Here is a 7,982-nt window from a genome sequence, read left to right as displayed (position 1 = left end):
GTTGTTGGTGGGTTTTTTTCCTTATTGATTTTCAAAGTTCTTTTAAAAAGCTTGATGTAATTTCCATCTGGGAACCTGATTATGTAGCATTTCTAAAGGGAATTGAATATAAAGTTTATGATAATCATGTCTGGTTTCTTCACTTGGTCAGGCACTAAAGCTGTTATGACACCCATCTGTGCTTCAGCGGTGAACCAGTGAATGCTAACTAACTGGGGCAGAACAGGGATCCTAGCTGCTCTTGTCCACATATGTTGTTTTGTGTCTACTTAGACTTCTGAAACATTCTGAATACTTCATGTACTGTTTTAAACACTTACATGGGATTCTTCATAGTGATAAAGTAAGATTGCAGTAGTATTACAACAAGGTTTTATTTTAAATTGTTCTGTAAAAAGTGGTGCAATGCCCATTTTGACATTCTGTGTTTAAGCAAAGTTGATTTAAAAGCCGGATTAAATTTATCTAAATGTAATGGCTGGATTAAATTTATCTTACTGTGATGTGCCTGATGAGAGGAGATATGCATTTTTAACTCTTCCTGGAATCTGAGCTCTTTTCAAAATCAAGTGCCATTTGTTACTGTGTTTCTCGTCTCCCATCATGAGTTATCATTTAGACTTTTCCTGGAGACATTTATATTTGGGGTCAATCCTGAGCCCTATCCTGACAACTATTGTTTTTAACTATGGAGAGTATTGAGAGCTTTGATAAAACTATTGAGAACACCATGCTGAAAAGATTATATATGTGTAAAAACCCCTTGCTTAAAAATGCTTCAATCCATTGGTGAGGATATAGAAAAATTAGAAACATAGAATTACCACATGATCCAGCAATTCTGCTTCTAAATATATACCTGAAAGAACTGAAAGCAGGGACTCAGAACTTGCACACCAATATTTATAGCAGCATTATTCACAAAAGCAAAAAGATGGAAACAACCCAAATATCTATCAACAGATAAATAAACAAGAGTGGTATATACATACCATGGAATATTATTCATACTTAAAAGATAATGAGGTTTTGACACGTTTTGACATGGATCAACTTATGCTAAATGAAATAAGCCAGACCCAAAGGCCACAGTTTGTATACTTCCATGTACATGAGGTCTCTAGAGGAGTCAAATTCATACAGACAGAAAGTAGAGTGGTTGTTGCCAGTGCCTGGTGAAAGGACAGAATGGGAAGTTATTGTTAATGGATACAGAGTTTCTGTTTGGAATGATGAAAAAGTTCTGGGGATGCACAGTGGTGATGGTTGTAGAATATTGTTAATGTACTTAATGCCACCCAAGTATACACTTAAAAATGGTTCGACTGGTAAATTTTACATTACATATATTTCATCACAATTAAAAAAAAAAAAAAGGATTCAATCCAGAACCACGGTGAAATGATTTACAAATTCTCGAAGGAGCAGTGCCTGCAATTTAAAAACACTTCTTAAAAAGCAAATGACCTTTTTCCAGCTCCTTCACCTTTAGTGTTTAGACTGTTGCCAATTTTTCTTAATACCTATAGTGACCTGGAAGTCATGCCGCTGTTGCTGCTAAAACTGAGACTATGCGGCTGATACCTTGCCATTTCTGGCAGGCATGGCAGAATCTCATGATCCTGTGCGACGTGAGCTTAGGCCAGTTGAAACCAACAACCTCCATTGCTCTGTTTCCAGTCAAAGCCATCAAGCACATCAAACCAAAAACTTTCAACAAACCACATCTCAGAGATCTTTATGAAGCCTTGTGCAGAAACCATGTCCCTCTGTCAGCTCAGCTTTGCCACCAGCTAGTGTGTTCTGACAGAATATGTCAGTTGTCCCCACCCTGGAGTCCAGCAGAGATGAGGTCTGGTGTGAGTGAACATTGGTGCAAGCTGGGAGGATGCAAGGATGTTTGGAAGTGAGCAGAGGTTAACCTTAAGGAAAAGTGAAACTTTGGCCTAGACATATAATTTTCTTAATGTTTAAACACTTAAAAAATAAGTCACAAATTAATATCTGCTGATATGAGATAGCCTGAGGCCCTGGTCATTCTTTCCCTTTAACAGATGGGCCTGTGGAGGCCTGTGAATACTTTGAAACGATGTGCAGATTTACCTCTGGTTGTATGGTTGCTTTTTTTTTTAATGTCTATTTTTGAAAGAAAGAGAATGCACATGTGCACAAACCAGGGAGGGGCAGAGAGGGGTCAGGAGAGAGAATCCAAAGCAGGCTCCAGGCTCCTGAATTCAGACAGGAGAAGCAACAAATAGTCATTTGAAATCGTGTAGTTGTCTCCAGTTTGGCTTCTTCAGGGCATATGACAATGCCCATATCCCAAATCACCATGTCCAGGACAGCACAGAGAGTCAAAAGTCTGTCAACCAGACATACTAACCATCAAGCAAAAGAGTGAGGAGGCTACAGAAAACAGGAAAGGCTAGGAAGCTGCATGACACCTGCTATGAAATTTCCAGGGAGCTGATTACACCGGAGGCAGTTGACAGCATAGCAGCCTGGCAGACCCTGTGCAAGAGATAATGAGTGGCCATTCCTTGATTTATTCACTCTCATTCCTTTATTTAGGAAGGACTTATGTGAGCTAGCTGCTGGATTCACCATTCTGTGCTCATAAACCTCACAGTCTAGTGGGTGGGGGGGAGAAAGATTTTTAAGCCAACAGTCACCAAATAAGTATAAAATCATGTTTGTCATTTGTGTGATTATTGAGTGGTACCTGGTATTCTGTGAGCTTATGGGACGGGGCTCTGTCACAGTCAGGGCACTGGGGTTGGCTTTCCTGTAGAGGAGACAACTGAATTGAAGCTGAAGCGATATGTAGGAACTAAATGGGGGAAGAGGGAAGATCAGACCAGGATGCACAAATGGCCTGTGCTGAGGGGATGTGTGGCCATTTCCAGACTTGAACCCTGGCCTGGGTGGCCAGGAGTATAGACGTGCAATGGCAGCGATGTGGTCAGGCAGAGAAGGGCCAGATCCCTGACCTCTTGCATGAACCACACTTCTGAGTGTTCACTTTTGGAATCATGCAAACCAAAGATGTGGGACATTTAGGATGTTATTTAATCACACCCTCTCCAGTCCCCTTTTGATTTTTACCTGAGCTGGGAGGCTTTATGGTCTGGTCAGAGCTCGCACTCTAGAGCTTCAAATCCTGGCTCTTTGTTGGCTCTCTGTGTGATCTTGGGTAAGTTCCTTACCCTCTCTGTTCCTTTGTACTTTTGTGAGAAGAAATGAGTAATGCCAGCAACGTGCTTGGCATGGTGGCTCACTCACTGTAAGCATGGAACACATTTTGTTCTTATTTTCATTATAATTAACCCGAAATGGGACCAGTTTGGAGGAGGTTGTGTTTGCAGGAGGAAGGCCACGCAGCTTCTAGACTTACTGACTCCATGCCCTTCCACCACGTCACACTGTTTTCACAAAGGGCGAGTCCTTTTCATGCTGTAATTCTGTCCCTGAGCAAAAAAAAAAAAAAATTAAATGATGGTCCTTAAAATTATATTCAATTGATCCGGTTCTGCTTATTCCTTTTTTCCTCCTTCCCTGACCAAATGGAGAAGAAGAAACAGCTCTTGAGGCATGAAGTTGCTGCCTGGAGCCTCTGAATATCTTGCACGCCCCTACAGGCTGGGCCCATAGTGGGTGGCGATGCAGCACCTGGCTCCTTGGGGACCCTGGAAGCCCTTCTGGTCCACAAAGCATCTTAGCTGCTTCAAGGTCTATCTCAGACATCAGGAGAGAGATTGCTTTGATGACACAGAGGAATGTGCCTCATTTCTAGAATTTGTTTACAGTGCACAAACTGTACCAGAAAATTTGCACCATATAAGAGAGGTATCCGAGAGACCTGAGTGCTGGATATTTGTGAAGAAATGAGGGCAAACGGAAGGCTTGGAGGAACATTTCAGAGCACTGGCTGTGTGAGTGGTCGGGGATGGGAAAAGTAGACTAGGGTGTCTCCCTGACTGTGGCATCTCCTGCCAGGAGAAAACTGTAGCATGTGTGTGCACAGAGCCTCGCCAGCAGGTGGGCAGCTAGAGTGCCCTGATGCAAAGGGCCAGGTGGGGCAAGACTGGAAACTAGAAATGCCTTGGATAGATGGAAGGGAGCGGAGCAGGTGGGGGCCACTACCGAGACAGTGAGGAAGCTGCCAGCCTTGCTGGGGAGGCCCATTTAGGCATGGCTACATTCTTCTTGGACCCCAGAGCCTGGAGAACCACAGGCAGTCCAGAATGATGGAATCCTTGCAGGTGGGATCGATGACCTCCAACTGCTCTACTGCTCGAAGAACGGCACCCCTCCCAGTGCCCTCTGACAACAGGATAGAGTGGCTTGTCCTCTGGGGGCATGAAAGGAGGAGAAGCTCCAGGCTTGTCCCATCTGTCACCAAGTGCAGTGTACCAGGCACACGGGAACCCACACTACCAAGAAGGCCCTTAAATGTGGATGCTGCGGGGAGCCACCTGAAACACACACATTAGCGACTCGTGTGTGTGTTGGGGGGGAATATGTGTGCACAATAAATTATGGCAGGTTTTGTCGGTGTTTTGTCAGAGTTTACACTTCTAATCACTTGGAGTGACTGTTGGAATTGCTTAGTGAAGAACTGGCAAAAGAGATAAGACATTCAAATGGCAGAAATGCTTGTTTAATCGCCAGAGAGCTAAGATTTATAATTTGATTTTAGAGTCTGTGTGCTGGACTCTTTCGTTTTGAACATTACAAATGTTCAAATGGCCAGGGAATCATCATCTAATGTCATATTTATTTCTACGAAGTTGAACTTTGCACCAGACATTCCCTTGAAAATAATAGTAAAATATAAAATCCAATTTTAATAAAAACTCTATCAGAATTTTTACATTGTAGTGGTGTAGATTCATTAAAAAGGGACCCTCTTTCAAGTATAAGGAAATTTGAATGCAGCATAATGGACTCATATGAGAAAATTTGACACATATTTCAAGAAATATTGGTTTGAGGACTTTGGAGAAGAATTAATTGAGGCCATGATTTAATAGGTTTTCTGTCCTGAGGGTATATCCTTATGCCAAGAATGTCAGAAAGTGACAGAGTTAAAGTGAGGGGCGGGCAGGGGGGAATATCTCAAGGTCAAGGTGACTACAGGATATGGAATGATAGACTTTGTCCTGGTGTATTAGTCCAGGATTTTCAGAGAAACAGAAGTAGGATAGAGAGATAAATAAGAGGAGATTCATGATAGGAACTGGGTCATGTGGCTCTGGAGGCCAAGAAGCCCCACAGTCTACTGGCTGAAGATGGGAACCAGGCATGCCAGTGGTATCCTTCAGTCTGAAGTCAGAGGCCATTGGTGTACATGGCCGGAGTCCCAAACTTCAAGCTCCAAGAGCAGGAGAAGATGGATGTTCTGGCTCAAGAAGAGAGAGAATTTGCCCCCTCTTTGCCTTTTTGTTCCAGGTGGGCCCCCAATGGATTGGATGCTGCTGCCCACATTGGTGAGGGTGGATCTTCTTTACTCAGTCTACTCAATCAAATGCTAATGTCTCCCATAAGCAACCCCACAGACACACGCAGAAATACTGCTTCACCAGCTGTCAGGGTCTCCCTTGGGCCAGTGAAGTTGGAACAAAATTAACAGTCACACCTGGGATAAGACCTGAGGCTTGAAAAATCGAGGGGAAGGAAAATCTCAGTTCTTGAATGGGGAATTTTGTTCTTCTGTGCATTTCATCCTTTATTCTCTCCATAAGGAAGGCTGACACTTGGTCAGCAGCATTTCTGCTGCTGAATTTATGGGTGCCTGTCTCCTTCCCTTGACCTGGAGGCCCTCCACACAAATCTTGTGTACAGATCACATGCTTCCTTTTATGCTGTTGGAGAATTTTAATCAGTTCTGTCTGGTCTGTCTCTGGATATTTGTAAGATCTCTTTGGTTCTGCTGTTCTGCAGTTTTATTACATTGTATCTAGGTATGAATTTATTTTTATCCATCCTTCCCAAACGTGAGAGTTTCTGTATTTAGTTCTGGAAAATTATCAGTCAATATAGATGCTGGCAAGGATGTGGAACAATGGGAACCCTCTTGCACTGTTGCTAGGAATGCAAACTGGTGCAGCCGCTCTGGAAAACAGTGTGGAGGTTCCTCAAAAAATTAAAAATAGATCTACCCTATGACCCAGCAATAGCACTGCTAGGAATTTACCCAAGGGATACAGGAGTGCTGATGCATAGGGGCACGTGTACCCCAATGTTTATAGCAGCACTTTCAACAATAGCCAAATTATGGAAAGAGCCTAAATGTCCATCAACTGATGAATGATAAAGAAGATGTGGTTTATATATACAATGGAATACTACTTGGCAATGAGAAAGAATGAAATATGGCCTTTTGTAGCAACGTGGATGGAACTGGAGAGTGTTATGCTAAGTGAAATAAGTCATACAGAGAAAGACAGATACCACATGTTTTCACTCTTATGTGGAGCCTGAGAAACTTACCAGAAGACCATGGGGGAGGGGAAGCGGAAAAAAAAAAAGTCACAGAGAGGGAGGGAGGCAAACCATAAGAGACCCTTAAATACTGAGAACAAACTGAGGGTTGAAGGGGGTGTGCGAGGGGGGAAAGTGGGTGATGGACATTGAGGAGGGCACTTGTTGTGAGCACTGGGTGTTGTATGGAAACCAATTTGACAATAAATCATATTTAAAAATTATCAGTCAATATCTTCAAATATTGCCTCTCAGTCTCTATTTTGTTTTTTCTTCTTGAAGTCCTATTATGAGTATATTAGACTTTAGTATTCTCTCCTCCCCTTCTCTCTCTCTTTCTCTTTGAAACATAGACATTTAAAAAAATTAAGAGACATATGTCTCTGAAGGAACACAGGGGCAGCATCAGACCCTGGATCCTCAGTGGGAGCCAATCACAGGTAATTTGCTGGCTGTGAAAGAGGAGGCAGCAAATTCATCTAATGCGAACTTGAAGAAGAGGAAAAAGATGAAAATCATGATGGAGAAGAGCACAGAGATCAGTTCATCTTAAGAATGCTCTTTAGGACATATATTGCCTACAATGTATATAAAACTTCCTCTGAGCAAACTAAATTTGCTTTGTAGACAAAGATTTACAGGTCTTTTTCTCTTTGGCCATCAGGAATCTCAGAGCCAAATCTGAAGTCTGTGACTGCGGTGTTGCTCTGCGGAGTCACCCTCTGCGGTGACTCGAAGAGGGAAGCCAGGGTCTGGATTGAGAACTTTAAGTTTAGTTTAAGACAAGTCTTCCAAAGCAGGATTTTGATTAAGACTGCACAAGGATGCGTGGCAGCAGAAAGGTTTTGGGCTTAAGTGTTCAAGGCATCATCTCTGCACCTCCTTTCTTCCTATTCTCTCTGCTTTATATTTAGAAGTGTTTCCTGAGCTTACAATCAGCAGAAGAAACCCAAAAGCCAGGACTGGCTGATCAGCAAAAAATTTAAAACCTCTCCATGAAAAGGAAAAACATACACAATAATGGAGATAGTTTGGTACTGACATTAGGATAGTCCCGAGGATCAACTGACAAAGTCCAGAAGTAAATGGTGGCCTTTACAGTCAAATGATTTTTGACAAGGAGACCAGGCAGTTTAATGGGGAAAGGAATAGTCTTTCTAACAAATGCTGGGACAACTGGATAATCACGTGCAAAAGAATTAAGTAGGACCCCTATCTCATACTGTATACAAAAATTAACTCAAAATGGATCAAAGACTTAAATGTAAGAGCTAAAACTACAAAACTTTTAGAAGAAAACAGGTATGAATCATCATGACCTTGGATTAGGCGACAGGTTCCAAAAGCAACAAAAGAAAAAAATAGATTGGAGTCTATCAAAATTTAAAAGTCCCATGCTTCAAAAGACACCATCCAGAAAGTGAAAAGACAACCCACAAGATGGGAGAAATGTCTGCAAATTGTATTATCTGATGAGGGACTTTTATTTAAATATAAAA

Source organism: Neofelis nebulosa, chromosome 9 (genome assembly GCF_028018385.1).
Source record: "Neofelis nebulosa isolate mNeoNeb1 chromosome 9, mNeoNeb1.pri, whole genome shotgun sequence".
NCBI lineage: Eukaryota > Metazoa > Chordata > Mammalia > Carnivora > Felidae > Neofelis > Neofelis nebulosa.
The sequence above is the reverse complement of the archived record's forward strand: the minus strand, read 5'-3'. Positions refer to the sequence as shown.